Source organism: Cherax quadricarinatus, chromosome 10 (assembly GCF_038502225.1).
Source record: "Cherax quadricarinatus isolate ZL_2023a chromosome 10, ASM3850222v1, whole genome shotgun sequence".
NCBI classification, from domain to species: domain Eukaryota; kingdom Metazoa; phylum Arthropoda; class Malacostraca; order Decapoda; family Parastacidae; genus Cherax; species Cherax quadricarinatus.
In genome coordinates this window covers 2,761,331-2,771,283 of record NC_091301.1, presented here as the reverse complement: position 1 = coordinate 2,771,283, position 9,953 = coordinate 2,761,331, and the positions used below count along the sequence as shown (strand labels likewise).

The 9,953-nt window shown below is 43.3% G+C and overlaps 1 protein-coding gene across 1 annotated transcript in view; it reads left to right on the top strand.

Moving 5' to 3' along the window:
* Positions 1–5,442: 5,442 nt before the first annotated feature.
* The window catches only part of LOC128687876 (uncharacterized), a 323,177-nt gene continuing 318,666 nt past the window's right edge, over positions 5,443–9,953 (top strand). Inside the window, exon 1 of the mRNA XM_070083497.1 lies at positions 5,443–5,578. The gene's annotated coding sequence lies outside the window, so the exon portion shown is untranslated. The remainder of the gene's footprint in view (positions 5,579–9,953) is intronic.

Here is a 9,953-nt window from a genome sequence, read left to right as displayed (position 1 = left end):
ATCCGTCATTTAAATGAAAAGCAGCATGGTGTTGATGCTGATGTGAGGCTCTTGATTCAAGGAACTAGTCATCCTTCCCTTGGATCAAATTTGTTTACCTTCCTTTTATGCAATCTTTGTGGGATCCCTAAGGGTTTAGTGCCTCCCCATGAATATAATGATGATAATGATAATAATAATAATAATAATAATAATAATAATAATAATAATAATAATAATAATAATAATAATAATAATAATAATAATAAGAAGAAGAAGAAGAAGAAGAAGAAGAAGAAGAAAGAGAAGAATCACAAGATTTATACAGAGTACAAGGGACTCCTAAGTTAGAAATTCCTTGTCACTGTGAACTTGACTCACTCTGACGCTCTCTCACCAACACCTCACCAATGTTTGTATTAACATGCTTGTGTTTGGACGATTCAGTTCTAGCTCTTGATCCCGCACTGAGTGATTTTTTTTTCGTAGTTTATAAGCCAGCTCATTCTCAAACCGCGAGCGACAGTCGTTCAGATCTGAAGATTTTTTCAATTTTTCAGCCATGACTGTGGCAGATGATAAACGTATTTTTTTTTTTTTTTTTTTGCTTTAGAGGAAGAGAATGAGTCAGCCAGAGCGAGCAACAGCGCGCGTCTCCTGTCCTGAGCGACAGAGGCTGAAGTCACTTGCTGAATTACGCTTCAGTGCGCTCACGTTGTTGACACAAGTGACAGTGTTGTATTGTTGCCTTCCTAAGGCATTGTTGCTCGTGGCCTGCGAATCATTCTCGTGAGAGATGTCATGGGCATTACTGGGCTATTTCAGGACCTCTCACACTCCCGACCTTCACACGGAGTGCCGAGCTCTCGATACATTTGCTTGTACGTGGTTGAACTGATACACGAGTCAGTTTTTTTCTTTTTGTACTTATGTTCATTATTTTAAAAGAAGGTCATATTGAGGACAAGATGTTGTGGTCTGTGGCTGTGTTGTCTTCCTGTGTTGTTACTGTTGGATCTGTGACTATGTTGTCGTATCTTCCGGTCGGATGGTTCTGGGTTCACATTACGTGAGTATCTCCTGGCTGGATGACTCTGGGTTCACAATACGTGAGTATCTCTTGGCTGGAGGCCTCTGGGTTCACAGTACGTGAGTATCTCTTGGTTGCACAGATCTGGGTTCACAGTGTTTATAGCGTGAATCCTTCATGTCTGTCTGGTCATGGCATCCGAGGACCGGGCAAGATTAATGAAGAATAAAAATCGCAATACCGTGGATGGAACATTTCCCATATAGCTCACAGACTGGCGATAAATCTTAAGACGACGTTTCGTAGAGAAACAGTCCACAACAAACTTTCATTGAGGCTACGTTTCGCTTAGGTCTGAGCTTTATTAAGTCATAAATCTCTCTCCTGGGCGATAAATTGTTCCAGTAAAAGCTGGTACCCCATATTGTTTCTTTATTGCCCCATATAATGAATGGAGAATTCAGAACACAGAAAGCGTGTTCTAAACTGGTGCATTTAAGGCCAGTTACCAGGACTAGAGTTGGGTGACTGTCACACCCAACAAAGCCAGTAATATATGGCTAAATTATAGACATATAATAATGTCACAGGAAGTAATGTGGAAAAAGAGCAGGATGCCCAGATAATCTAGGATGACAGATAACCCAGGATGGCAGACAATCCAGGATAACCCCACTCCCCCCACAAAAAAAAAGAAAAAAAAAAACTAAGCTGTGTGGACAGTAGTCAGCCATTAGTTCGGTGATTACTACTGAGTGAACAGTGACCTCACCAGGAGGATGAGTGAACAGCGACCTCACCTGGAGGATGAGAGAACAGTGACCTCACCTGGAGGATGAGAGAACAGTGACCTCACCTGGAGGATGAGAGAACAGTGACCTCACCTGGAGGATGAGTGAACAGTGACCCCACCTGGAGGATGAGTGAACAAGCACCTCACCTGGAGGATGAGTGAACAGTGACCTCACATGGAGGATGAGTAAACAGTGACCTCACATGGAGGATGAGTGAACAGTGACCTCACCTGGAGGATGAGTGAACAGTGACATCACCTGGAGGATGAGTGAACAGTGACCTCACCTGGAGGATGAGTGAACAAGGACCTCACCTGGAGGATGAGTGAACAGTGACCCCACCTGGAGGATGAGAGAACAGTGACCTCACCTGGAGGATGAGAGAACAGTGATTTCACCTGGAGGATGAGTGAACAGTGACCCCACCTGGAGGATGAGTGAACAGTGACCTCACCTGGAGGATGAGTGAAGAGTGACCCCACCTGGAGGATGAGTGAACAAGCACCTCACCTGGAGGATGAGTGAACAGTGACCTCACCTGGAGGATGAGAGAACAGTGACCTCACCTGGAGGATGAGTGAACAGTGACCCCACCTGGAGGATGAGTTAACAAGCACCTCACCTGGAGGATGAGTGAACAGTGACCTCACCTGGAGGATGAGTGAACAGTGACCCCACCTGGAGGATGAGTGAACAAGGGCCTCACCTGGATGATGAGTGAACAGTGACCTCATCTGGAGGATGAGTGAACAGTGACCTCACCTGGAGGATGAGTGAACAGTGACCTCACCTGGAGAATGAGTGAACAGTGACCTCACCTAGAGGATGAGAGAACAGTGACCTCACCTGGAGGATGAGAGAACAGTGACCTCACCTGGAGGATGAGTGAACAAGGACCTCACCTGGAGGATGAGTGAACAGTGACCTCACCTGGATGATGAGTGAACAAGGACCTCACCTGGATGATGAGTGAACAGCGACCTCACCTGGATGATGAGTGAACAGTGACCTCACCTGGATGATGAGTAAAGAGAGATCTCACCTAGAGGATGAGTGAACAGTGACCTCACCTGGATGATGACCTCACGTGGAGAATAAATGAACAGTGACCTCACCTGGAGGATGAGTGAACAGTGACCTCACCTGGAGGATGAGTAAAGTGAGATCTCACCTAGAGGATGAGTGAACCGTGACCTCACCTGGAGAATAAATGAACAGTGACCTCACCTGGAGAATAAATGAACAGTGACCTCACCTGGAGGATGAGTGAACAGTGACCTCACCTGGAGGATGAGTAAAGAGAGATCTCACCTAGAGGATGAGTGAACAGTGACCTCACCTGGATGATGAGTGAACAGTGACCTCACGTGGAGAATAAATGAACAGTGACCTCACCTGGAGGATGAGTGAACAGTGACCTCACCTGGAGGATGAGTGACCAGTGACCTCACCTGGAGGATGAGTGGACAGTGACCTCACCTGGAGGATGAGTGAACAGTGGCTTCACCTGGAGGATGAGTTAACAGTGGCCTCACCTGGAGGATGAGTGAACAGTGACCTCACCTAGATGATGAGTGAACAGTGACCTCACCTGTAGGATGAGTGAACAAGGACGTCACCTGGAGGATGAGTGAACAGTGACTTCACCTGGAGGATGAGTGAACAAGGACCTCACTTGGATGATGAGTGAACAGTGACCTCACCTGGATGATGAGTGAACAGTGACCTCACGTGGAGAATAAATGAACAGTGACCTCACCTGGAGGATGAGTGAACAGTGACCTCACCTGTAGGATGAGTGAACAAGGACGTCACCTGGAGGATGAGTGAACAGTGACTTCACCTGGAGGATGAGTGAACAAGGACCTCACTTGGATGATGAGTGAACAGTGACCTCACCTGGAGGATGAGCGAACAGTGACCTCACCTGAAGGATGAGTGAACAAGGACCTCACTTGGATGATGAGTGAACAAGGACCTCACCTGGAGGATGAGTGAACAGTGACCTCACCTGGAGGATGAGTGAACAGTGACCTCACCTGGAGGATGAGTGAGCAGTAACCTCAACTGGAGGAAGACACAATATCACACTGGAGGTCCTTCTGACCAAGACTATAACTCCAGTGTTACAGAACACAGGACTTACTGATAGGTCACTGAAGAGTCTTGTTTCCCGCATCACAAGTGCAGCACTTGGGGTCTCTTCAGTGTGGAAACGTCTCGCCACACAGTGGCTTCATCAGTCTAATTCACTCATCCAGGAGTTTGAGGTAATCAGTCCCTCAGCTTGGAGTCCATGTACATTGATGTTTGTTGATGAAACGCTCTGTTTATAAACATTTCTAATGTTAACCATCTGTCTTACTCTGATAAAAGATATTGAAGTCTATTGATGATTCAAAGCGTCCTGAAGGTTGCAGCATATTCCGGTCTGGGGTTTAAAGTCAATTTTCGGAGTATATATAATAAGAGATACATAGCCTACGAAATTATTATTATTATAATTATGGGAAACTCTAAACCCGTATGATTATACAGCGCCTTTGGTGGGGGGGATGGAAGGTATTCAGGTTCAGTTCAGGGAACCGGAGCACAGATCCGATTCCCTAGATCAAGAGCCCCTCACCAGCGTCAAGGAACAACCACTGTGAAAAAAATAGTGAACTTCCAAGCGCTTTCGTGATTTCCCACATCATCAAGGAACTGTAAAAATAATAGAACATATCACCTCACATACGATTAATGTGAGAAATCAAGAAAGCGCTTAGAAATTCACTATTTTTTCACAGTGGTTTTGCATATTGTGACATCACCTGTTTACTGTGATCTTATTGCATACAGAATTAGAATTATGTTCAATGTATCTCTGTGTATTGATTTGCTGAGCTCTGAGTTTTATCGTGACATAAAGTGAAGTGTGAGGTTTTATGTTTGACGAGACTCCTTGAGTAATGGGGTTTAAAGCCTCTCGGCTACACGAGGGTCTTTCAAGGCTGCATCTCACCTCTAAAGCACCAGTCAAAAATACTTTAATTCTGGGCTATGGGAAAAATTACTGAATGTGACCATTTTAGGCACTGATATTCAGTGTGACTACTACGATCAGTGTAACCAAAGTAAGTTATCAGTGTATATACACTGAGAGAGAAAGAGAGAGAGAGAGAGAGAGACCTCTCGGTATGTATAACCCGTATCATTACTGAGCTCCTTGCTGGGTAACAACACAAACACAAATCTGACAAGCAAATAGGTTGTCTTTTTTTTCTAGACTGCTGAAATGACTCGTGGGCGTACAGACAGGTGGCAAGTTTTGCAAGATCATATACGCCTAGAAGTGTATATCTCTCTGTGTATATATGTTGGGAGGTTAATTCCTATTTTAGGTATTAAATATCCATAACATGGTGAACAGGTGATATACAGCCTTGATGACCCCTTGAAGTCGATAGGCTTTAAATCCAATTAACTAATCAACTGGCAAGTTTGGCTAGTCGAGCAGTTACAGCATCGTTAATATCACAGGACTGACAGTGCACCACCAGACAAGCGGTGCACGGCATTTACAATCGGTATGGTGAGCGCAACATGCAGTATTAGTGCACCAAGCTGACAGCAGCACTTGACCAGCCCTTATTATGGAACTCTAAAGCTGATTTTTCAGTAGCAGGAAATTGTACCACGGTTGCAAAGGCACTAAAAGGCTGCGGTTCGATCCTTGGACGAGTGGTGACGTTAGGCGTGTTACCTTACACTTGCTGCCTCTCTTCACCTAGCGGTAAGTACATACCTTGGTGTTAGCTGACTGTTGTGGGTCACATCCTGGGAATAGGATTAAGGACCTCAGTGGTAATAAGCCACACGGATTATCCTAAATTACTAATAGTTCGAGTTAAAAATCCTAATAAGTCACTGACTTTTTAGGGTTATCCTAGGTTCTCTACACATATCCTGCTATGTATGATAATATATGTGACTGTGTATACCTGAATAAACTTACTTAACATTAAGCTTTAGGAGCCTTGTTTAATGCTTACAAGGGACTTGAGGAAACATATATGGAATACAGGGTATATACACCAAGAGGTGTATTTTCCCCAGTGTATACATGCCGAGAGTTTAATTTAATCCATATTTATGGGATTAAATTATTATTGTGGTGAAAAGGCTACGCGAAGCCATAATGACCCTCGTATAGTCGACGTGGTCTAACAAACATTAACCAACGTATGTGAGTAAAATAAATCTAACGACCGAAAAGTGTCCTCAGTGTTTCCTCGATTGCCTTTAATCACAGTATGTCGAGTATTGTATTACAATGTTTTCAACTTTAGACCTCAACATGATAATCAAAATTGTACATCTTCTCTACAAGACTTATTAAAGTCATATAACATGACCTAATAGAATACTGAAGTCTCTTGTATTCAGTGTAACTCATCTAATGACCATAATTACTGTTATTGCCTTATTTATCATAAGTTAATTTTAAGTTCGCCCGAAATGCTTTGCATATAAAGGGGCTTTTGGTATGCACACCCAACTATTGCATTTCTTTATACAAATATGTATCATGTAACATAAAACTATTATTTGCTGGATAGGTAAGTTCGCCTTTCTGTTTTTTATCGAAATTTAAGTTTTCTATGATGTTGTCGTCTGTTAAATGTAGCACAGACTTGTATAAACATATTGAAGCGTTGTACTCGCCTAATTGTGGTTTCAGGGGTCGATACTCAGCTCCTGGCCCCGTTGTGTTAAAACTACAGCGCCTTAGGTATAAATCTGAATAAAATACGAATGGCAGATAGAGTAAAATAGGTGAAACACGACCGTATATACGAAACTGTTAACATTAAACAGTGATGGTGGCCCGGTGGCCTGGTGGCTAAAGCTCCCGCTTCACACACGGAGGGCCCGGGTTCGATTCCCGGCGGGTGGAAACATTTCGACACGTTTCCTTACACCTATTGTCCTCTTCACCTAGCAGCAAATAGGTACCTGGGTGTTAGTCGACTGGTGTGGGTCGCATCCTGGGGGACAAGATTAAGGACCCCAATGGAAATAAGTTAGACAGTCCTCGATGACGCACTGACTTTCTTGGGTTATCCTGGGTGGCTAACCCTCCGGGGTTAAAAATCCGAACGAAATCTTATCTTATCTTATCTTATCTTACCAGAATGATGTAAACTGCATAAGAGGAACCAGAGGCAGTATGTTACTAGGGTAAGTAACCCACAGTAGGTGCCGAGGCCTCAAACACCTATCACACGTCAGTAAGTTTATTCAGGCAGAGGTACACATAAATACAGTTACATAGAGTATTATACATAACAACATATGTGTAGATTACGTAGAATAACACAAAAAATGTAAGTGACTTATTTCCAATGGGGAGGGGGAAGGGGTCGATAAAAAAAAAATTGAATAAGTTACTTATCCGCTCAAACCTGTGATGATGAGCATTACTGAGGTCTGTTATGCTGTGCAGTGCTCAGTCCTGTGATATAAATTACCACAAACTGCTCTAATTCTGTCAGTAATGTTATAATATCTTGCTACTCAGTGAGTTTGCATCTGTGTTGTGTTCAACTGATTACACCCATTTGTTTAGACATTTTTTTACTAAGTACGTAATCATTTTTTGCTCGATATATTAAATTAATGGGTAAGAAATGTCATAAAGTAGGTACCTGGGTGTTAGTCTGGGTGTGGGTGGCATCCTGGAGAACTGTGGGGGGGGGGGGGTATACCATAACAGGGCTCGGCTTTGCAATGAGCTGAGGAACGGCTTTTAGCCTGTAAATTCTTTTTGATTATAATAATAATAATTTAGCCTGTAAAACTGAAAAAATTAAAATAAGTGGCATACGATGCTTGCGCAGTTTTAAGGCATTTTAATGAAACGAAGAAACCATAGGAGGGATGGGGGGGGCTGGTCGGAACATTTACCATGAAAAATATCCTGACGAATTGGAATTCTTGTGCTATATTATTTTGACACCGGACATGTTACATTATACACTGTTGTGATAAATGGTTTAGAACCGACAAGTTGAAGATGGAGACACTTGTGCAACCTTTCGCCACACACTGGCACAACGGACTGAACACATCGACTGAACACATTGACTCCAGGCTGAGGGACTGATTACCTCGAACTCCTCCTCTCCTTACACCCTTCTGATTTGTATTGGACTGATGAAGCCACTGTGTGGCGAAACGTTTCAATAAAGATTCCCATATGTTACATTATATACTGTGTTGCATACACTCCTTGTTCAGCCTTACTGCTCCTGGTGCCTTTTTTAATTTTCTGCAGTTATAATAGATCTTTGTTATGGTATTTAGGAGTTATTAGTTAGGTTATACTTTCAACTTGGATATCGATTCATTATTTTTGACATTTTTTTCGTAATTATGTCCGCATCATTAAAATCAGATCCAGTGTATGAGGTGGCGTTCAGCAAGGCAGTGCTGCTCAGTGTGGCACTGCCTACAGTGTGGCACTGCCTACAGTGTGGTACTGCCTACAGTGTTCAGACAAGATGCATATTGCACAGAAGACATTGTAACAATGTCCCACTCTTTATCAAATTATAAATAAGATACGAAATGCATATATATATATAATTTATTTATTAACACATCGGCAGTCTCCCACCAAGGCAGGGTGGCCCGAAAAAGAAACTTTCACCATCATTCACTCCATCACTGTCTTGCCAGAGGCGCGCTTACACTACAATTATAAAACTGCAACATTAACACTCCTCCTTCAGAGTGCAGGCACTGTACTTCCCATCTCCAGGACTCAAGTCCGACCTGCCGGTTTCCCTGAATCCTTTCATAAATGTTACCTTACACTCCAACAGCACGTAAAGTCCGAAAAACCATTTGCCTCCATTCGCTCCTAACACGCTCAAGCATACTAGTTGGAAGTCCAAGTCCCCCCTCACACAAAACCTCCTTTACCCCCTCCCTCCAACTTTTCCTAGGTCGACCTTTACCCCGCCTTCCCTCCACTACAGATTTATACACTCTCGAAGTCATTCCATCCTCTCTACATGTCCGAACCACCTCAACAACCCCTCCTCAGCCCTCTGGATACAAGTTTTGGTAATCCCACACCTCCTAATTTCCAAACTACAAAGTCTCTAAATTATATTCACACCACACATTGCGCGGACACACACACACCAGGAGCTCGTACTAGACCCCTGCAACCTCAACTAGGTGAGTACACACACACACACACACACACACACACACACACACACACGTACATAAGTATGTACGTCACAGTCACCACTTTCATTTGTTACTGTTCAGTCTTCCCACCACTGGCGCTTTGAAGGAGTAATTTTAAGTGTTGAGTGAGATAAGCCCAGTGATCCAGCGTGACGACCAGTGTCTCAGTGTGTCACGAGATGTGATCATCCCCTCCCACACTCCCTCTCACTATCATCCTTTCACTTTTCGGTAATATTAGGTCGGACTTGTTGTGTTAAGGTGTGCACTCAGGCACTCGTGAGGTGTGTCCCCAGAGTAAGTTACTGAAGGAACTCTGTGACCGTGTTTGGCACTCTCGTTATCCGGCTGGTTGATGTCTCATTCTAAGTGCAAGATTTAAAGTTAATTAGTTGTTTGCTAGTTTCTTATGTTTAGCTCTTCTTTATCTTTTTATTTTCTTTTTCTCCTCAGCATAATGGCGAAGCGATAAGGCCGTTGGCAATCTAGTAATGATGCGAGGAAGGAAATAAATCTCTCTCTCTCTGGCTTTTTTGGGTTATCCCAGGTTCTCTACACATATGCTGCTATGTATGATAATCTATGTAACTGTATTTGTGTATACCTGAATAAACTTACCCTGGATGAAGAGCAGTTTACCAGCATCAAGGTACCCTTCTTGAAGGATCACGTCTGGCTGTATGCACACAGGTAAACCATTTGTTTTTAAATACTGGTAAACTCTTTCAAGTAGGTATTCTTACAGCGAGTATAAGGTAATAAACTCTTGGTGGGTTCCGTGTTCCATACAATACAGTTTGGGTTAGGTAAGATTTGTCAGGAAACAGGACAAGGGATCCTGAAGTGGGTCTTAGTCATATGATGACCCGCAGCTGGAGCTTTTGGTTATCTGACAGAGGCCTTCC